This window comes from Sander lucioperca, chromosome 7 (genome assembly GCF_008315115.2).
Source record: "Sander lucioperca isolate FBNREF2018 chromosome 7, SLUC_FBN_1.2, whole genome shotgun sequence".
Taxonomy (NCBI): Eukaryota; Metazoa; Chordata; class Actinopteri; order Perciformes; family Percidae; genus Sander; species Sander lucioperca.
In genome coordinates this window covers 23637397-23661112 of record NC_050179.1, presented here as the reverse complement: position 1 = coordinate 23661112, position 23716 = coordinate 23637397, and the positions used below count along the sequence as shown (strand labels likewise).

Genomic DNA, 23716 nt, shown 5'->3' with positions numbered 1-23716 from the left:
TTGATAATAAAATATCTTTAAGACAAACTAAGCTTTATTTACAGTAAAACATCACAGGTGATCAAAAATGTAATATGTGTAAAATAAATGTAAACTTAAGAAACATGTAACAATTTTCCAGAACATTTGTTCGGAATTTATCTTCAATAGGTATTAGAGGATGGATACCCGACCCGAGCCCGATGGGACCCAACGGTACCCGACGGTCCTTGAACATATTAAATTTAAAACAGCTTCTTATTTAGGTAGCCAATGGGCCTGTTTCACTTATTGCAAATTGTTTTTTTTTTCATTTTTGTGATTAAAATAAATTTAAAATATTACCCTAACATCCGTCTTCCTGCGTGCGGAAATTTGTTTATGTAGCTGTAACAATGTGCGCCAGAGTTAACGTGTGCTTGTTGCCCCGTGTGCGCTGATGCGCTCATCTGTTGATATTTCCGAATGCCTTCCTACAGTTGCTTAATAAAAGCGGGCTTTCCACACAAACAAACGTACATGTGTCATTAGTATGAGAAAAAAATGAGCTTTTAACTGTGTCGGGCTCGGACATAAATATCTTAATGCCTGTCGGGCTCAGGTCGGGTTCGGGTTACTGCTCTGTTGGACGCGAGCCGGGCTCGGACAGAAAAATGTGGCCCGATCAGCACTCTAATAGGTATAGCAATGTTAGGTCTGTGTGAGTCAAAGCAACTTTGTGAAATTTGAACATGTCTGACTTTGGCATTTCCCCAGTGGTATCAGAAAATACACTGTAGCAGTGTGATAGACAGCAATATATCCTTTGTAGGAGCGCTGCCATGAGGGGGTTGAAAGCAACATTTGTTTTACTGAGATCGTCTCATTTTTCACACATCTTACGACATCCGAAAACTTCCAAGATGCTATGCTCAAAGTGCAGTAGCTGTAAATACCCTCATATCACACCTATTGCACCCTCTTTACCTTTCCCCTCTCTGCCGCGCCAATGCCTTGAAATAGTGTGCCACTAGCACTTGGTGGAATAAATTACAAGAATCTGATGTTGTTTATCATTTGAGGGGCTTGTTTGAGCCTGTTGTACAGGCATGTATCTTCCTGTGTGTGTTCAGATGAACTCTAACCTGAAGATATCACAATGAGGCAGACCGGATTCTTGAAACTGAATCCAGTAGATATAAGTTCAACAATTAACAGTGTGATCGCAGGTCTTACCTTAATACTAATATTGCCTTTAAATATTGTTTTACATAACCTGACTGCACATGGTTTGTTATCACAGAACCAACTGTGAAGCCACCATTGGAAAACTGCTTGGGAAAGGGATTTGGCACTGAACTATAGTAGGAGACTCTGCACTGCCTTTTCTCCCATCCCATGGTCAAGTGTTTCAAAATGAATCATTTTGAAGCATGGCTGGCAGAGCCTTTGAGAAGACTCTTCACCGCTGGCTTTGACTGTCAATTTTAATGTTCTATTAGATGCTTTTGTCACAGTAGCTTCTGTTTTGGCTCTCTGAGCGGTTGTCACTGCTATCACTGTCGCTATTACGGTGACAGTCGTGCCCTCGCTGTGCTTAAATATAAATACATGCTGTCTGAACGTACAGCGTTTCTATTTCAGGAAAGTTCGATTTTGCTCACCTTATACAAGCTGATTGTGTGTCCATGCGTGTGTCTTTCAGTCTTTTAATGCAAGAAAAATTAAGAAAGATAGAATAGTTAGTATTCTATCTACGTACAGCTGTGGTGTGAATGACTGTCAGGTTGTATATCATGACATGACGCTTGGGTGAGAATGGTGGAGGTGATCACATCTGCTGCTGTTCACTGCCAGGTTCTGTTTGGCTCTTATTGCTGAATGCTTTCCTACACTGGCCAATGGGTGTGGGGTATCATTTCTGCACCTACAAACACATTAGAATTGGGTTCTCAACCGGTGATGCTTTGTGGTACACTGTGGTAGACCTGCTCTGGAGATTTTGAGACAGACTGCGTTGCTTTTGGAAGAGAGGAAGAGGTGATTTGATGTGCCAACACCTACTGAAATGTAATCTTCTGAGTCCCACAATGTTTCCAACTGTCAGAGTTGCACCACATGGCGCTGATGATGACGAAATAAGCAAAAACCCGTCGCTTCACCCTGTGTGCTCCTGCTGTTCATCTTGAACTGTGTTTCACTGATTCAGTGGGGAAAAAAAGAGCCCCTGAGGACTACCTGTCAAGTGTCTTAAGGGCAAACATGTCAGAGTGCACAGATTGTTTGGAGAAAAATGTTTGTTGAACGTGCGTAGGTCCCAGTCACGTGGAGAGAAGTAGAAAGCACAGACAGTAAAAAGAGAGGGTAAAATCAAAAGCTTTGCACTGCCGATTCCATCGTGGTTCTCACCATGTTTGTTCTCACATCATTAGCACAGAAAGCCATCAGACGAAAACCGTAATCACCGACTGAGCTTCACAGATAAGAGGGATCAGTCAAGGAAAGACACATAGACATACACTCTCACACACAGACAGCTTCCCATAGAGACAGTGTGAGTGGTTGTCAACGTCATGCTGAACTTGCGTTATGAATTACTAATACAGACATTGCTCATTTGGTGGTATGCCTAATAAGCAACAGCATGTCATCGCTGGATTATGCAGACCAAATAGTAGGCTAATAAATACACTACCACAGTTGAACCTTGGTACAATAATGCAGTCCAAAAGGGCATTTTGATGTTTTGATCCTGCACTAATAGGGATTAAATGATAGAATCCAATTGTCATGGAAAAACAAAAATAAAGTGATTTATTCCATGCTTCCCTGTATGGTTTTTGATATTGTGGATTCTTGATTCCACAATATTCTCCTGATACACACTGATTTCTACAGAGTGTGTTAGCACTTTTACTGTAATTGTCTACGTTTTGGCTTGCCAGCACACTTGTACTGTACATGCAGCCTTACATGCTTACAGAAAATGAGCCCAGGGAGTGAATTAGAAAAAAATGACAAATCCCCTGCAGGAAAATCTCTTCTTGGTTTGGCCCCAGTGAGGGCCCGATCTCACGAAATACCTGAATCATCATAGTAGTTTTTAGCCATGACTCTCTTTAGTAGACAAGTTAACTCTGACTTCTGCAAGCTCAGCACCTATACATTTTTTAAACGACTCATTTTACATTACTGGGTTAGATCCGCCAGAGACCTTCTCGCTTGACGTGATAGAATTGAATTTGGTTTGATTTGCAGTCATTTGATGCTGTGTTCTTTATTTTTAATATCTCAAAGATACTCAGTAAAAGCTTTCTATAACCCTGAGCTTCCTGTAAAATGCTATTTGAGTGGATTATAGCAAAATGAACTGAAGTTGGATTTTATTTTCAGTATGGTGTGATCTGACAGCTTCGTGGTACTTTAGTTGCCCTGGATGCCAAATCTGATGGAGCTCAGAGATAAGATGAAGGATGCAGCTGTGAAGACTGTGTTTCTCGCATGCCTGTAAATCGGTGCAATAGTCATTGTCAATCATTCAAATCACATTTAACAACATGTCAGTCCCTAGGCATAGAAAGTAGTCAGACACATCTCCATCGATAGTCAGTTATGACATCAATAACCTTTAAATCCATAGTGCGTAGTTTCTGTCACCCCCATGAGGAATTCTTAGTAATGACAACAAAACTGTCGGTGCGTCCACATGATACAAGCCTTCCATAACCCCCCCCCCCTTCTCCACGTAGTTGCTAGTAGCCAAGGAGGACACACAGAGGATTAAAAAAACATGATGGACTCTTCAGAAGAGGTCATTATCAACTTTCTGCGCGGGAAAGTCACTGGACGCCACAATCTTCTGAACATAGCCATACGGAGAAATACAGAGAGAGTTGTGTGGAGTTGATAATCTTAATTAGCTTTGTAGCAACTCATTTGGTAATGGCTTGAATGTAACGTTCATTAATATCAAAAAGTTACGCACCAAAGCTTTAATTAGTACTTGTACAACAACATGTACCAACATTTCTCACTGGCCTTTTCAGCTACGAGAAAATGGGAGTGGTAGCAAGAAGGAGTCTCGTAAAGTTGCCTATTCACTAGGGTTGTAACAATTATTGCATAATTGTCTAATTGTCAATGATTTTACATAATCGCAGTTTCTTTTGTTTAACCGCAATTAATTGCTAACATTAGCTCATTAGGCGTATGACTGGTAATTGTTGATTTTGTTAAGATATGCCAAATTGTAATTATATAAGTGATTATTGGTCAGACCATATATATTTTATTATTATTTCAATTGTTAGTTGTTGGCACTTGAGCCTATACACGTTCATAGCAACAAAAATGACAAGGGGGGATATAGTTAGAAAACAAATTTAGGATAATAAAGAGGTGTGGTTTACTTCATAGGCTGTGTATTGGTGTTATTACATTATCTGGGTCACTTTACAGTGATATAACCAAAAGATGTGTCCTGGAATTCATTCAAAACTTTAATTTGTTTAAAAAAGTAATACATGAATACATATTTTAAAATTTGCCTGAAAGAGACAATTATATTGTTAACCGCAATTATTTCTGAGACAGTTAATTGTACAGCTGCATTTGGAACTGTTACAGCTCTACTATTCACACTTTATAAGGGAGTCAGATTTCTGGTAGTCTCGCATTGCCACATCTTAACACCACAGCGCTGTGGAGTAAGGTTGTTTGCATTTCTTTAAACCAACCACAATCATCACGGGCGGCGCTAAACTCTGGACTGAACGGACGCTGGCTCTGCAAATGGTCTCGGGAAGGAACTTGTTTTCCAAGTCTATACGCACCTTACAATATGGAACATGGCGCATATCTTTAACCCTTGTGTTGTCTTCCCGTAAACACTTTTGTTGTCCCTATCTGCTTTTTTATAAGTTTTTGTGTGTTTTTTTCTTCAACATTTTGGTCACTTATTTCAAAATTGATATCGCTTTATCTGACATTTCGTCGTTTTTTTCCCGACGTTTTGTCACTTTTTCAATGTTTTCGGCGTTTTTTAAAAAAAATTTATGTTTTGGACGCTTTTTCCGTAGTTTTTGACGTTTTCTCCTGGTGTTTTTGACAGGGGGGGGGGGTTTATTGTTTTTGTAGCTTTTCCCAACGTTTTGTCATATTTTTTATTTTTTTTACATTTTTGGCGCTTATTTCGACATCCCATATTTTCTAATGATTAATTAAATAATTAATAAATAATGAATTTTCTAATTATTAATTAATAATTTCCCATATTTTTTAATATAAAAAACTCTGAAAACGGGTCAAATTTGACCCGAGGATAACATCAGGGTTAAGAAGCAATGTTTCAAAAATACAGTATGGGCACATTTCGTAACTTGGCTTTGTTTCATAACACAAAAGGAATTGAGTGCATATTTTTAAGACCGCTAAAGACAGGTGCAGCCATAAGAGCATGACCCAGAAGAGTGAGACCACCTGCAGGTCTACACGGCAGAGAAAAACAAGCGCTCCTCCTCCACTGCTCTCCCAGGGAAAAAAAGAAAGAAAGTCACGTTGATAAATCCGTGTGGAAAAAAGATTTCTTTGCAGCTAATGTTGTAGTCTGTGGATGTCCTCATCTCAAAGGTCTAAGAGGTCAGCAAAATGAAATGTTCATCTTTGGACTTTTGACTTGCCCTTTACCACGACAAAATGTATCATTGGATATTCTTATTTCTGTGTGTATGTGAACTTGAGTTTTTAACTTCTGCATTCATTGACAAATTGAACTAATTAAAGTGTAAAATGTTTTACTTTATCTCACTCACTGTGTTGTTCACAGTTAAAATTGTGAATGTCATGAAAATACGTGTTTGTAGAGTGTAATTTTATCTTTTGTTTTTTTTGGGCAATGCTAAACAAATTATTTACTTTTGTTTGTGCTACGGAACTTTCAACCTTTAGCAACAATTCTGAAAAAGCTCTTCACAGCCCAGTAACAAATGTTTGTGTATAAACGAAGATACCTTATGGTATACTTTTATGTATGTGCATATGTTGTGTATTTTGCATGTGTTCATTTTTAGTCAATCTGCGCTCTTCAACAATTTGTGTGTCTGTGTGTCTTACACAGTAGTGGTTGGGTAGCAGGGAAGCTGTAGGGGAGAATGTCACAGTGTGCTGACATTTCTGTGCAAACTGATAACAAATACAGCAAAAGCCTGAGTCTCCCGGCAAGCCCTCTCCTTCCTCTCTATTTACTTCTCCACTCTTCGTTTTCTTCTCTTCTCTCTATTCCTCTTTATCTCTCTTATTCTCTTTTCCCTTCATGCCCTGCATTCCCTTGAGCCTTGTGTACACACCATCCTACTCCCCCATATTTGCTGTTTGGCTATTCTCTCCATCTTTGCCCTGTCTACCAACTATTTTTTTTATAACTGCTGATATTGACTGACTTGCTTTTGCCCCCATTTCACCCGGGGTTGTCTGTTTTGGACTGCATCATAACGTTTTCAAACCAAGTTTGGATTGTTTTGGTGACTTGTGTTGGGAATGATATCAGTCTTTTGTTGGAAATGCATTATTTACCCATTCACACTGCCTCTGCGAATGAGTGTTATACTATATTTTTTTTATTGTGTATATTTTTCTTTTTTTTAATTTCTTATTTTTCCTAATGGCATCTGCAGGATTCCAGCAGGCCTGAAGGAAAACAAAAAAATCAGAGCCGAGACGTCTTCCACGCAGTGTGAATAACTTCGATCAAACTGGGCAACGCTGATCTTGGAAATTGCAAACTGACCTTAAAGCGTAACTCTCGCCAAAATGCAACCTAGGGTCTTTTTATGAATGTACCCAAGTCAAACTTTCGTTTAAAAGCATAATTAGGACAGAAGTGCCACTTTTAAGATTGACCGTATTTTTGTTTTTGCTCAAATGGTCTTTTGAATGGGAGTGCTAGGGGCACTACTATGATCGCATCACAGGTTTTGAACAATTGACTTTAGCAGTTGGTTTTTCCGCTTGCCGCCATCTCGCCAGTCAAAAAGTGTTGATCTCCAAATGCAACGTAACAGGAAGTAGAGTAAAGATGGAAAGCTCCTAAAGCTTAGTTCCATATAAATGCACGGATAATTCGTTGTTTTGTCGTTAGTGAAAAACACTATTGACCTTGTAGTTGAAAAAGGATCCTCATATAAAAACAATACTAAAATCAATAGATGTGTTCATTCGCATTCGACACTTTTTGACTGGCAAGATGGCGGTGAGTGGAAAAACCAACTGCTAAAGTGAGTTTCTTCTTCTTCTTTTTATTAAACTCTGTGTACACAAACAGTGTTCTCAATGCTCGAGTTCATGTGTAGAGACCCTGGTGATACTTCGAGCAAAGTTTCATGTTGTGTTGAGCCTTCTTAGTGTTTTAAAAATAGTGATTTTGATGCTATCATAGTGGTGCCCCTAGCACTCCCATTCAAAAGGCCATTTGACCCAAAACGAAAATACGGTCAATCTTAAAAGTGGTGCTTCCGTCCTAATTATGCTTTTAAACGAACAATCCCTTCAATCCTATGTGTACAGATCGTGGCTAGTTAGCTTCACTTTCGGCATAATTAGAGTATATTTACAGTTTGAATTTCGTCACGCCACTTCTACAACATCTACCCCATGGTCTTATAAAGCTAACAATGGTGTCCGATTTCAATTTAATGCATTTTTGTGAACATTAGGGATTTCGTTAGCTGCTACTGTCCCTTCAATCCTATGTGTACAGATCACGGCTAGTTAGCTTCACTTTCAGCATAATTAAAGTATATTTACAGTTTGAATTTCATCACGCCACTTATATAACATCTACCCCAATGTCTTATAAAGCTAACAATGGTGTCCGATTTCAATTTAATGCATTTTTGTGAACATTAGCTAGGGATTTCGTTAGCTGCTACTGTCTCTTCAATCCTATGGGTAAAGATCGCGGCTAGCTGCAGGCCCTGGAGCTCCATCAGGCCCTTGGCATTTTGTAGTCCAGTAACCCAGAAACGGTGACTTTGCGCGGGTATGGAGCGCCGCGGGCTTCCCTTCGTGACGGGGATTCAGCTAGCTCACAGCGAGCAGGAGTCTATGAATTAGGACACGCCGGGCGGCGAGGCAGCACCGGCCGCTGTCACGTAGCCTGCTTAGCTCCTGCTGAAATGCGACACACAGTCGGACAAAATTTGCAATTAGCCATCAATTTTCGTAGAACGGCCCATATTTGACCTCTACATAGTTGATTTCTCGCATAAAAAAGTCTCAGAAGTGAATTTTATAATTAAATAGCAGACCTCTGGAGAGCTGCATGACCTAGCTAGATTCAGAAGACTAAGCTGACCTCAGGTCAGTGGTGTAGCCTATGCAAATGTTGGGGTGTGACAAAGACTAGGAGTTGAGATGCTTATGTCAACTTTTAGCTTTGTTCAGATTCGCCCGTTTTCAGCGGCAGTTTCAAAATGTGAGATTTGCATAGTAAAGGGGTATCAATGGGATTTTGAGCTTCTATGTATGTCCTATTTACCCACTGAACTGTCGTTAATCAACTATGACAAGGTAAAATCGGTTTTGCATTCTATCACCCCTTTAAAGTCAGGTGAAACTTTCTAAACTACCGTCTACTTTACTTGAGGGAAAAATTCCTCATCTCTGTGTAGGCTTGATGTAATGTTACATTTATATGCTGTTTCCACCGTGTCATATTCCTCTTTTTAGAGAGTACTGAGTTTCATTCCTACATTTGTTTTGAGAGTCACTTGGGAGTCATCGTGGCAACATCAACATAACAGTAACATCAGTGAAAGTCATGCATATTGGCAATGAGTCACAGAGAGAAAATGGTTTGATCTAAAATGTAGGGATGGAATGGTATGCTGCTTTTTTTTTGTAATTTATGATTTTCTTTCCTCTGCCAACACCATGCAGACAAGCTAAACCTAGGATCTTGGTGATATATCTTGTGTAATTGGACATGATGGGGTATAAATGAAGATATTCCTCTCAGCTGAGTCTCTGTTTGTGTTCCAGACTAATTTGTGTTTATATCGGAGGTAATTAAGGCCCGAGTTCCTGCTGTGAAGGGAGAGGGGGATGGATCTGGTCCACACACACACACACACACACACACACACACACACACACACACACACACACACACACACACACACACACACACACACACACATACACACACACACACACACACACACACACACACACACAGAGGCTGGATACATACAGCTTAGAGGGGTGAAACATAGATAACACTTCTATCACATCATATGTTGTTTTATATCATCGTATATTAAATGTTGTCCAATAGGCCATCTTTACAGCAGACATTTCAACTAGCCATAAAGCACAAGTGCAATTGGTAGCATAAATGATGGCTCTGTTCCATTTTGGCGAGCTAGTTTTAAAGGTAAAGCTAAATGGTATTGTGCATGCTGGCTTACTGACATGGCTTACTGGGACACTTGAAAGAAACAGAGACTCATTAGATGCATTATTAGTTACATCTGAGAGAAAAATTACAGGATTTCACCATCCGCCATCTGGTCCAAACAGCCCAGAGGCACAAAAATAAACCTCAGTCATCCCTGACATATAAATTGCAGTGGATTCCTACTGACTTCCTCCTCTAGTGCTTACCCTGGCAGTCACATTCACCAAAAATCTGCCATCTCCACAAACCCATGTGCTATCATGAAAACGGGGCCTATGGAGCACATATTGTGTCCTGACCTGCTTTATACCAAGCACTTCTAGAACCATTCGTCACTTCTCCTCTGCGTACAGTTACAGCACTGTTCTCCGTCCATTGCCCCTGTTCTGTTGTTCCCCTCGTCCCTCAAACTCAAAGCGCATGCTAACTCTTTTGCTGCTGAATTCCAATTGCCAAGTCGAGGCTGGACCCTGCCAGCACGCCAGTGAAAATAAAAGGTGAACCACATTAAAAAACGAATTGCTGCCTAGCGTAGGTACCTATGGTATGTTTGGGGATGGCTAGTAGAAGATGTTGAGGCAAAGGGTTGGTGGGATGCCAACAGTAGTCCATGGGTGCAGAGAAAGCAAGACAGAGAATGATTCAGGAGATAGATAATGATTCAACTGAGAGATTACACCAAAACTGGCAGGTAATTTGTAGCATGATGGTGCCAGTTTGTCCCATGGTTTCTCTCTCTCTCTCTCTCTCTCTCTCTCTCTCTCTCTCTCTCCCTCCCTCCCTTTGTTAGCTGGAGAACAGTCTGTCTAACACCCTACCAGGTGACCCGCTGTCCCACAATGCCTCATTATCAGCTTGTCAGAAAGAATGGCAAATGAATGTCCAAGGTATACAGAGGCTGCTGCCCAATTAACTCATGGGCATTGTTGTGTTAGACTAAATTAGTTTTTTTTCTTTTTTTTTCTCTTGCTCTTATGGATGTGTATGTACACGATGCCATTTGGTTCCGTGAAGCAATAAGCCCACCTGGTCCACTTTTATTATTTTCCTCTAATTACTCGGTGACTCATGTTTAGTCTCAGTGAGACGCAGTGTCTAAACTAAAACATATTAGATGATAACACCTGTGACATTTTCAAATGAAAGATTGAATGATGAGTGATTGAGAGTGTAAAAATGTGCATTCTAAACATATCAATGCAGTGTGGTCTAAGTCCTTATGGCCAGTGGATAGAAATGCAAGCTCCAATCCAGTGAGAAAGTCCCTCATTTATATGCATCTGTTCTCTTTTCACCAGTAAGGCATCATTGATTTTCCTGAGCCTTCTTAACTGAGCTATCTTCTTTTGAATTACCATAGGGAGCCATATGCATTACACCACTGAGAGGAAAAAATTGCATTCTAAATGGGCTTCATTTTCAACATTGATTTGATCTGAATATATGTGAATAGGACTTTATTTGAATACATTTCTGTGGTTTTGGGTAAATTATTTTGCTCCCTTGGGGGCGTTATGTGGTTCCCTGCGTCATTCCAAAGCTAAATAGCATCAACATTCATCTCTCTCTCTCTCAGCCTTCTGTCACTCTTTTCTCCCTCCCTCCCCCTCTCTCTCTTCTCCTTGTCCTGCATGAATGGTATGTAGATGAGAATTTATTCCTAATTTCAGAGAGAGAGAGAGAGAGAGAGAGAGAGAGACGTGTCCAAAAGCAGAATGTGAAACGCCAAAGCTATAGTTGTATGAAGGTGCATAGAGGATTGGGAATTCAAAGGTGTGACAATGGCTCAACTCTTGGCTTCCCTGGTGGCCGATCCAGTACTTGAGTGCTGCTAATCTATTAAAGAGTTTCTATTCTCCTTTGCCCCTACACAAAGTCCCACATCACCTCGGGCTTGATTATCTGTCCCTCTTTCCGGTTCGTCAGGGACCTGCTCCTCTCACTCACACACTCTCACAAACCCTCAGAGTCCAACCAGACAAACCAATCTCTCCCCATCACCCAATTTCCTCTCCCCCCAAGAAAAGACAGCCATTGCCCCTTTAAAAACCCCCATTGCTCTTCAGGTTCTCCAATTTAGATTACCTCCCCTCTTTGTTTCACAAGAGCGATCCCTGCCATTGTAGCCCTTCTCTATTGGGAACCAGCTCCTTAAAAATATGCTCTATAAAAGCCTTTTCTGAATGGAAATGAAGGTTTTCAAGGAGACACCTTCCAAAAAAATTGTCAATTATGAGATGTACAGTTTTTTCGTGTTGTGGTATAGCAGTTTAAAACACTTTACTCTGTGTAAGTAAAGGATAGGTTTGCATTCTTTGAAGTCTAAAATACTTGCATGCACATATGTACGTTTTTTGGTACTGTAATTGCACTGACCCTGAAGAGATCACCTCTGGACGCAATTCCAGTGTAAGCTATGGCAGACCAATTCCACAGTCTTTATTCTGTTTAAAAATACATTCTAATGTACAGCTGGGGGTACTATGGGGCTTCATTAGTCTGAGTGGATATTTAGTTACAGTCTTTTCAGTACACAATTCCCTCCTTTTTTCCCCCAGTGGGTCTGTCCACCACTTTAGTCCAGACTGAAATATTTCAACAACTATTGGACAAATTGACATGAAATGTGGTATATATAGCCATGATACCCAGAGGAGGAATGGCATGACTTGGTCACCCTTAATCTTGCTATTTCACCTAGACCAGAGATTTGGCCTGCCTGCATCCAGATATTTTGTTATCATCCCTCATAGAGCAGACTATATCAATGAGCAAATGCATCCTCCATAATCAATTCACCATAACCTCAAAACTGAAACTGATCCCAGGTAAGGGCTCCAAATAGTTTCACTAAAAGAATATCCAGATAGGCCTAGGTCATAAAAATGGCATCACTCCGTATCATTACCACATATCTCAATTTGATATCCTCTTGTCTTTCTCATATTTCACCATATTGTTGACAATTACTGCAAGAGTGAAGCCTTAGCAACAGGAAAATAAAAGCACAGTGCATTTATTGCTTGTTTCCTCTGAGGACAGCTCTAAGGAAGAAGGAAATGGGGACTTAAAGTTCTGTCTTTTATTTGAATGCAGAAATGTCTAAAGTATTCCAATTATCTCATAATTACAAATATCCATCACCATGACGGATTTAAACAATGCTATTGTGGTGTTTGATCATAAGTAGAAGTTGTCTCACAAACATCCTCACAAAGAGCTACATCCTTGCTTTCTTCTTAGCAGTATGGCATTTCCGTTCTTTCATTAAAGCTGATCTGGGCACAGCGTACCGATGGGAATGTAATTGGAAAAAACGGTCGCTTGCCCTCCGCACCGTCTACAACAGTTCTGATTCCAAATTTCTAGTGTTTCCCGCTGTGTTTGAGTGAAGCTGTAATGTACATGGTAATTAAGAATCTCCTCTGACTACCACTGTTCTCCCTTCCTCTCCCATCTTCTGCAACAGTCCTGTCTTGTTTCCAGATAACGGCATGTAGTCCACCGCTGCAACAGATCAGCTGAAGGCAAAAGAACTCTTTGATTGAGTATTGATCTAGGGTTGTCGGACAAACAGAGATGACAAAGTTCACACATGAGAACAAGGCAGCGGCCTGCTGTGCATTTTCTGCTGTAATCAACTCTGCAGGGTAAAGAGATGTATCCATCAGGCAGGAATTACATGGCCTTGCCATCACTGCGGTGAGCTGTGATCATGCGGTCACCAATCTTGTCAAAACACATGCGGTACGGTAGCAACAGTAATGGAATTGTCAAATCCTCTATCTTAGCACATGCTGTATATCACCTTTAAGCGAAGGAATTTGTGTTTCATATGACATTTTAACACTGAGTAATGAAAACGTGGACAGAAATCGATAGGAATGGGACAATGTGAACGACAAGTGTTTGAGAGAAGCTCACACAGCACTAAGTACGTGTTGTAGAGGGATGACTGTATTGATAAGAGGTTTGAGATGGGTGTAGCCATGTGAAGTGATGGCGAGATGGATTTGGGTGTGTTTCTCCTGTTCATTTATTTTTATTTTCTCTCTGACAGCTTGAAAAATGGTTTAGTGATGAAAATAAAACATATAGCGTTTGATAAAAATAGAATGCTGTCAGAGTCATATTTCCCTCAAGCTTTATAAAAAAATTGCTTTTTCTGCATTCATTTATCAAGAAATGCAATGGTTTGTTTAGTCCCATGAGGAAATACTGTGCAGTATTTATGTTCTAGACACACAACACAGAGCCTTCTAATTGCCTCCATGAATGCTTTTATGGTTTTGAGCACTCAAGGTAATTTCGGCATCTGAATCGATTCCCGAAAGACTTGGACAGTAATTGGTCGAAACAGCAACTCCAGTGAACCCAGCATATTTTATTTATGATTATTGACAGGTAAATATCATAGATAGTATTTTTCCTGCTTTTTTTGTACCTCTTATCTAACAGGGGATGTTATAAAACTAATAACACATTTTATCTCATCCTGGATTCAGGCATTTTAATAAAAAATTGTACTCCCTCTGTGCTCTTACAACATTATATTCACATTTTTCTAAGCAGTAAAGGAATAAAGTCAATTATAGATGATATATTAGTGGTGCTGGGAAAAACTGTGTATTTGATATAATCTCACATCTCATACTATATATGCATTTGATGCAGAAAATACTAGTACAAGCCACGCAAACTGCTAAAACAACATTTAAACCATATTTCCCCAAATGTTAGATACAGCATGCTTGTTTTGGTTGCGATTAGAACAGTTGCTGTAACAAGGGAGTTAGTCAGCAAATAGGTACATTTACAGCCATGGACAAACATATTAGCTGCACTGTGGGTAGTTTTTGGCCATTCTAGCATTATGGCTGTACGACGGCAATGTCGGTATGTCAGTCTGTCTTTTGGTTTGGGGGGGTCGGTCCACCACTGTGGTCCAGATTGAAATATATAACAATTGGATGGATTCCCATGACGTTTTGTCACATTCATGGTCCCCTGAGGATGAATCCTATTGACTTTGGTGATCCCCTAACTCTTAGATTTTTTCACTTATCCTGTGAAATATCTCAACATTCACAGGATAGATTGGCACAAAGTCTTCCTCTAGCACCACCATGATGTTCACAATTGTGATTTTGAGTGAAATGTGGCGTTACCTTGACTTTTCATCTAGCACCAAACAATTCTATTTGTTATATACTTGCAAAACTAATGGCATTCCCATCAGCCTCTTACCTTGCATGGCAGCTGGATTCTGGAAATATCACAAAATAACGCGATAATATCGCATATCACACAAAAATCCATCGTCAGGCTTCAAGTAAGTGTTTGCGTCTAAAGTACCAGCTAACCGAACCCATCAGTGTCTGGTGAGGAACTACTGGCAGCTACTGGCGTGGTTTAGGTGTGTGTGTGTGTGTGTGTGTGTGTGTGTGTGTGTGTGTGACGGCCGTGACTTTTCGTTCAAAACCGTGGCGGACATAATAGACAGATGGTTCATCCAATCACCTACCAGATATGTTTTAGAAAGTGCCTTTTCCAATAAGCTTGATCTTCTCAGATGGTTCTGTGTAGCAAAACACATCTGCCTTGCAGCTTTAGCAGCATATGCTGTACTTGGTTTAGTGCTAATCAGCAAATATTTGCATGCTAACATGCTGAACTAAGACAGAACTAACAAACTATTATGTACTTAGTCTTGTTCATATTATTGAAGCTGTTTAAATTCATTTTGTGATACTCAGTGACACAATATTCCTACCAGTGTCTTCCTGGGGGGGAAAAAAATAAAGTAGTTCAGTACATTGGACTATTTTTGTCTTTTGTTCACAGCGATTCTTACTATATGGTTTTGTATATTCTTCCTTTTGTTAGTGCTACACTTTTATATGCCTTATATGGTGGTTGTCTCATAATCTGCCCATGGTTTATTTTATTGTGAGTAAATACTCACATTTACTGTCTATAAATCCAATGGTCATAAGCATAGCGATCATATGTCTTGCTCACACAGCTTGTCTTTCTGGTAAAGGCTCTATAATACTGTACATTTCTTCCTACTTCATTTCTAATAATCTGTGTAAAGTGGAAGCTGCCCTTCTTCTGTAATGTGGTTCTAACCACTAGTTGGGATATTGATGGCTTGCCTTGTGTGTATTCATCACAAAGAATGGGAAGTTTTGCCATGTGGTTCTTTAGATGCATCATATATTTAGATATTATGATATAACACACAAGATTAGCATATCACTATTAATATAAAATAATGAAGCAACAATGGACTTGTTTATATAGTGATTTTGACAGAGGTCTGCTCACTAACTCCGCCGTCGTCTTTTGCCTGTTTCCCTCGTTAGCACATCATAATTGTGTCCTCAAGGATGCGTCTTCCTGCTGAACTCTATACTCTTTACTTCTCTACTTATGACTCTCCTCGTGACAGAAACTGAATAGCGCAGAGCTAGAAAAAATAAAATAAAAATGTCAGCAACTTCCGACTTGACATCCAACATAGTGCATACGTATTTATAATGCTGACACAGAAATTACTTCAAGAGACCTCTAGCAAAAATTTGCCAGAGGAAAGTTGAAGAGTAGGAAGAACATACACAGGTAGCTACACACACACACACACACACACACACACACACACACACACACACACACACACACACACACACACACACACACACACACACACACACACACATTGAGGAGGTAGACAAAGTACCAACACCTAGAGTTGTGCCTAGAGTTGTGAATTAATTAAATAACCATTCTAAATACTTCTACAGAGGGTCACATGAGGTTGAATGCCAATTAGCAGCCCGGCTACCTTTAAACTGATGCAGTGGAGTTTAGCATAGTTTGTCATTTATGTTGCAGTTAAACAACTGCTTCTTTATTGTACCTTGTTTGTTCTTTTAAGCTTGGATGATTTAGCCTCTGTGGAATTTTGTTGGTTCGCTATCTTCTGCTCTGCTCGCTGCTCTCACATGAAAACACACACACACACACACACACACACACACACACACACACACACAGACACACACACTGGGCAATCACGGTTGTGGGCTTTTAGGAATGTAAAGGGTCATGTTAACGTGGAGCTTACATTATTTTGACTTGACACTTTTTGTTGCAAATGTATGTCCATGTGCCTTGGAGATCACTGGAGACAAAATCACTTTTAAAAAAAAACTCGATCTTAGTCAGCTGTGAACGTGACAGATGGCTATTCGATGCTGAGTAGTAATATTTGGACATTCCTACCACGTTAATGAATGTATCTACAATATGCCAGTCTAGCAGTCAGTACAGTGTTAGTGGCTGTGTCATACAGTAGACTGCAGTTTACAAACTGCATAAAAGAGATTGTTGATATGTATACATTGTGAGTGCACATGTGTGTGTCTTTTGTCCTGTGATGTTAAATAGATAACTTGGATATCTTAAAGTGGGGTTGTATGAAGTACTTATCCAAAGTCATTGTGACGGTCAGCATGCCCCCAATTTAGAGAAGCAGGCAGGAGTTCCGACACAGCTATGTACTGCTGTGGACAGGGCCACACAGAAAAACATATTTTGACCACCTAAAATGGCCTACTTAAATGTACGCTATATTCAGAACATTTTCACAGCTTTACCTTGCCGTCAGACAGTCCTTTCTGATGGGGAACTGAAGCCGTTGTATACAGTTATGCTCTCTTCATAGCCACCAGACTCCTTTAACAAAAACAGTTATTTTACCTCACAGAACACTGGAGTGGCTTGTCTGGTCTGATGGCTTTGAAGAGAGCATTGATAATGCCTTCTTCCCCGTCGTAAAGGGTGGCAAGGTAAATGTGAAAATATTCTAAATATAGCATACACTATTTTTAGTGGGCCTTTTTTTGGCTGGCTAAAAAACTTTTTTCTGTGTGGAGTACATTGCTTAGCTTCCATGTCGGGACTCCTGACGGCTTTTCCAAACTGGAGGCGTACTGACCGCCATCTCCTGTAGGTAATACACTGGCTATGGATAAGTATCTTATACAGCCCCACTTTAAAAGATCTCTCTTCATCTCCCTGCACCATCACAGTGTTGATTGGCTTCTTCAGAGAAGTACATTACACCGAGTTGCCTCATTCACTTTCATCTACAACACTTTTTTAGAACGGTAAAAGTAAAGTCACAACTATTAATCTGTATACATAAAGTATTCGGTATGGAAAAAGCACACAGTGCGAAACCGAAGAATCAATAATAAAGGGTAAGAGTGCATACAAGAGAGTCTTTGGGACATGATACAAAACTGTGAAAGAGGGTTGCTTCTGAGGTCTGACATTCATCGCACATGGGTGATACATTTTGATAGATGCTGTGTATTTTCACCTTAGAAAAGTGAAGCCTGTGCAATATCTTACTGCATAAGGTTTAGGTCTATTCTGTCCTATATTATTGCATTCTTGCCAGAGTTATGAATTATCAACCATATACCATCCTCATATTGCCACCCGCTGTGAGTGCAATAAAAAAAACATGTTGACATGGATGCAAACAGTCGAAAATGTCTGAAGTCTCATGGGTGGAGGGGGTTTTGCTGTATTTTTGATGGAGCTGGAGATTCAGTCCGCCATGGCTGATATATTTTTGAGTGACATTTTATCTTGGCAATCTCGTTGATCTTAATGAGATTTCTGTCCTTCACTGGCGTGTGTGCGCGCACATCAGTGTATGTGTGTGTCTGTGGGGGCTGCGATTAAGTGGAAAAGGAGCCCCTATCAAACTATTTGCTTTTGACAGTGAAGGCTTACAGCCCAGAGGAGGCGGGCCCTCAGCTGACCTTGGAATGCTGACTGGACTAAGGAGGCTTATGACACTTCCAAGATTGTCACACTAATAGCTCTTTTAGGCCGATTACTCAAGTCAGGAAGCTGAAACAACAAGTTTTTTTAAGACCATAGTAGGATGACCATTAATAAAGATTAACAGCCACTGCTCTATAAGTAAGGTTTATAGAATTAGTTTGATTAGGTATTTTAACTTAAATCAATGACTTGTGTAAATTCAAAATTGTATAACTTACTCATCCTTTTTATTCAAATTGAATGCTGAAAATCAAATGAAAAACAGTCTTTTAATAACCTTGAGTCTGTTTAAAGGGATACTTTGCCGATTTGAATCCTGCTCTGTGTCATCGTGTGGGCAGTGTGTTTTGATGAACAATGTTTGGCTCCCTCTCTGGCGCCAGTGGCGGATGGTGCGAAACCACACGTTTTGCGTCATCCGGCGGATCTTGGCAAACCTCCATTGCTCTACTCAGTTCGGAGCTCCATGCACTACGGCCACGGAGAAAAGCCACACACTGTTCATCTGCACACACCGCCATGACACAGAGCTGGATTTCAATCAGCAAAATATCTCATTAAGTGTTTTACATGTCTGTAGTTGTACTATGATTACTGCCCTGCTGGTGTTTGTAGACACACTGTGAATGCCCTCATAAAACCACATGTCAATGCCTCGTTTATATCTCAAACACAGCAAGAGACCAAATAAATGTGAGCGTATACTGGCCACTATATTAAGCATGCACTTTGGTCTTGCCTCTGGTTGCATCAGAATTGAAAGCACAAAAAGAAAGAGTGCTGGATCTTCCAATTTCACATAACTTTAAACATAAATTCGCTTTGGTGTTTTCTGATTTAGCTGGCTTTGATGGAACATTGGCTTTTCAACAGCAGGTGTCCTGAGATGAAATTCTTCGATATAGATCTGTATAATCAAAATGGGCTCTTATATCTGCTGCTGAAGATTTTACAGAGTCTGCTTCCTACAAAGGCTAATATATATAAAATATACATTGTTGCTGGAGAAGAAGTGGTGCAGTAGTTTGTACATATGGCTAACAACATTCAGTATGAACAAAGACACTGAATAGCGAGCAATCGCTAAAGTTTGAAGTTACCACTTTTTTTAATGAAAGAAAGAAACGACAGTGGAGAATCAGGAAGATGAGCAAGTTAATAATGCTTTATATTCCACAAAAAGTCAATGTTATGGACCACAACTATAGAAATGACATGGGAGGGAACAGAGTAGTAGTATAATTTGCACTACACTGCACACCAAACTCCCACCTACCAACAGTATTGCATCAGTGAAGCTATTGTAAAGAAGTGGCATGTCAAACTAAGGCAGGATAGCAGAGAGAAACATTTTTGCTTAGCTACTCTATTGTCTATAGCAATAATTTTAAAGAGATGGAGACACAGTTAATGCAAATATAAAAGGCTTTATGTGGCTTAGAGCAATGTGTTTGCAAAATGCAGAATTTCATGGTCCATACAGCAATACAGCCCATAATATCATTGTATATTTTGTTTGTTTTTTGTTCAGCATAGTTGATGTGAAGTGAGTTCTTGCTCCCTATTTGACCTCTCAGTTAAGCTGCTGTCTTTGTCTTTTTCCATCTTATCCTTTTGTTGTGTCTAAGACCCCACTGTCATCAAAGCTGTGATGTCCAGTAACACACAATGACCTCTGTCACTCGGTTCCAGTCATGGATTACAGTAGAAAATGTGCACAATCCCATTTGTTGCAACAAATACCCTCTCAATCTCTGCAGGCTCTGTGGCTATACAGCATCTATCAACCCATCACTGTCAGCCTGAGCCTCTTCAGCCCATCCGACCATCCCTGGGACTCTCCCACAGTGCTGCTATTTTAACTCCAAGCGCCAGTTGTTTGTTGCGTCCGCTGCAAAAATCTCCTCAGCAGTGCGTTGTGATTCACATGGCTCAATTGTGGACTGTGAAAATGTAATGCTGTACATTACATTGCCAACAGCGTCTTATATCAAAATCTATGGTAACAGAGTAATATGCTTGACGGGTATAACCTGTGTATTGATTGATTCAGATCAAAATATGGCATTCATATTTAGGAAAATAAATACATAGATATGTCAGCAACATTGACATTTCCTGTCAAAATTTCAGATAGTCCTACCTACAAAATTCGGTCTGCGTTGTTTTGTGGTTTCACTTTTTTTTAAGTCCTCATTAATCCTCAGGCAGGGATGTTCCACACACTTTATCTTTTGCACATTGTGGTGTCCTATAATGTGGACATTTAATGATTCCCCATGCAGCATTGGAAAGTCAAAGGAACAATACCTTTTTTAGTTTGTGTGCACATCTTTGCTTATTTCTGGGTGTTATAGGGCTTTGATACATGTCCCTTTTCTTTGTATTGCTTCATATGGCAACAATATAGCAACAACCATAATCACCAACAAAAACACTTTGTTAACGTTAGCTAGCAAACTTACAATTTGAGTTGCAGCGGAAGAGTGAAGATGTTTCTAATCTGTAGGAAAACCGCTAGCTAATGCTTGTTTAGGAAAGTGAAGAAGAGTTGATTGAAGGTTAGTAGGATATATGAAGCGGTCAGAAACACACACGGTGAAATATGGAAGTATTCATTTCCAGCTCGCTGCAAAGACTTGCTTTACTGAGAGCCATGAAACCCTAAAGCCCAGCCATCACAGCTGCACACAGCGGTTGCTTAGTTCTTTTTTCCCAACCTTTATTGTGTGTTCGCTTAGTTTTACATTCAGTCTATTAAAATCAAACGCTGTCCAAACTGCCCCAAATTCAAAACGCCAAATTTATTGGGTAGCCAGCATTATACCCGTCAAGTGTGAAGTAGATCAGATGAATGGTTTTCGAGATATTCGAAAGACAGAAAGCCAGACACACACACACACACACACACACACACACACACACACACACACACACAGAGATTCTGAAATAGATCTATCTAGATAGAATATTCTTAGAGCTCCTTGAAGCAATATTTGATAATAATATATGTGTTTCACTTTCAAACAGACTTGTACTATTCCACTCTGCATGAACACATGTATTGTTAGACCTCTATTTGTCATCTTTGATCGTTGATGGAATCCAAGTTGTTTGAGAGCCCGGCTCCAAATAAATTGTTTTAAATGGAAATTAATCCCACACACTTCAAAGGCTCCTTTTCCATTGCATTGTTCTTCTGCGACACACAGGGACAAATAAAGCATTGTGTATCATACACCACTGGCCGTGAGCAATACCTCCATTTGAAGAAATCCGGGCATCCATCAGAGCAATATGGTACATCTTTGACAAATGAAAGGTCAGACTGAAAGATTTCTGCCCCCGACTCATGCCCTCTGGTCATTTTTGTTATCAACAGTCAGTAGTTTCAATGTTTCCCCAACAATATCCCAAAAGAAAAAGGCTTTAAAAAGTTAAAGTCAACCTTGTAACCTTTTTAGTCTAATTCAGTTGCTTTCCTCATTTAAATCAGTGGCCTCGTTATGCGTCCGAGGCTACAGCCCTGAATATTTTATGAATAGACCCGGATACAAAACAAATAAAATATATATATATATATATATATATATATATATACAGTATATATATATAGCAGAGCACAGGCGAGCGGGGAGGGTAAGCGGGAGGATTTTGGACAACAGCCGCTAAAACGCGGCCGGGCCGTCACAGTGCCCTGTACCTGGCTCACAGTAACATTTTCTCAGCTAAATTGTAAAGACCACATGTGACCAATCGTCACGTGACCGGCCAGCGGTCACCATAGTCTTGTAGGATATCATGCGAATTGTGGTGCATACGTTTGTGTGCGATATCATACGAACCCATTCATGACAATTTGTTGTTGTTTGTGTGTGTGTGACAGAATAGAAGTTCAGGTGGAACAAAAACCTAAATGTTTTTGGATTTTTCCAAAAGAGAAGGAGCCCCCAATGTCCTTCAATCCTAGAAACCCCCCTGCTTTAAGTTATTTAACTTTCCTCTCTTTTCCGCTCTGTCTCTCTCTGTTTGTACTGTTTTTACTCAACAGCCATGTTTATAAAGTGCAGTATTAAGTAAGCATTAAAAATGCAAGATGGAAATGGCAGATTCCATCAAAAATCCTCCATATCTCAACAAAGGTTTATCTTATCTTATTTAGCTTTTCCTAATTGCCAGTATGTGTAATAGAGACATTTGCCAAAGACATTACTTTTTCTGGACAGTATATAATATGACCAATATTATTAACAGCACTATTTCTAACTCCAACTGAAGAATATATGGAGTTCAAGGGACTTGTCCATCAAAACAAAGATAAGGGTCTTCATCACCAATGTGAAGTCAGTCCTAGGCGGAAGAGACTATTTTTTACTGGCCAATTAGTTTTCTTTTGCTAAGATACTGCAATAGTGATCACCAACCTGATGCAACTGTTCACACATAGCCAGCTGCCATGGCAGACTCTCAGCTAGAACTCCAACTAATTAAATGAACCACACACACACACACACACACACACACACACATATATATATACTGTATACGTGTTTTCTTTGTCCCCACAACAGCTTTTGATTCAGCTTCTACAAAGCATGCGCCCTGTTTTTTCACAGTCTAAAAGCATTTTATTTTCTAATAGGCTGCTATATCATCCTCCAGTCACTGTCAGAGCCCTGTCCTCGAACATCCTGTACTGTAGCAAGCTCAGTGAATGCTGTGAATGGTCATGATCATAGCCCTCTCACTCAAGGACAAACAAATAGCAGTGGAGCACTAGCAATCTGTTACTTTTAGACTGCAACTGCCTGTGTTAAGTACTTCAAAGACTAAGGCTGACAAATAGATCCAAGGACACTCAACACACGGAAGAGAGTGTGAATCTGAGTAATGCACTCCATACAAAGTACTTCATCAAGTTTTGAATGTTTTGATGTCATTGATTGTGTTGCAACGGGGGTAATAAATCAAGAATAATGGGAGAAGAAAATATTGTTCAAACAGCCACTTAATTCATGACTTTGTCCTACTCTCACTAAGGCATCCATCGTGTGTCTCTCTTTTGAAGTTTGCTGCAGATTATAATAGGCTGATCTTTTAGGCGTGTACTCGCGTTTTGTCTGTGTTCTATAAAAGTTTAGTTTGTGCTCTTTACATCCCTGTGAAACTTAGTTTAAAAAAATACTAAGATCCCTAAAGGGCAGTAAGATTCAAGTTTTCATTGAAATACACATCATAGTTGCTGAGATATAGGGCTGGGCAATATATAGATATTATATCGATATCGTGATATGAGACTAGATATCGTCTTAGATTTTGGATATTGTAATATCGTGATATGACATAAGTGTTGTCTTTTCCTGGTTTTAAAGGCTGCATTATAGTAAAGTGATACCGCAATATCGATATCGAGGTATTTGGTCAAGAATATCGTGATAT

At 39.8% G+C, this 23716-nt stretch overlaps 1 protein-coding gene and 1 long non-coding RNA gene across 3 annotated transcripts in view; one reads left to right on the top strand and one right to left on the bottom strand.

The window, feature by feature from the left end:
• The window catches only part of cdh13 (cadherin 13, H-cadherin (heart)), a 413558-nt gene that overhangs the window by 224970 nt on the left and 164872 nt on the right, over window positions 1-23716 (top strand). The gene's annotated exons all lie outside the window — the stretch shown is intronic.
• LOC116053818 lies at window positions 513-22810 on the bottom strand. The gene is made up of 3 exons (XR_004897804.1): window positions 22798-22810; window positions 6303-6309; window positions 513-651 (listed from the first exon to the last, which is right to left on the bottom strand). It is a non-coding gene; the product is annotated as an uncharacterized LOC116053818 (long non-coding RNA).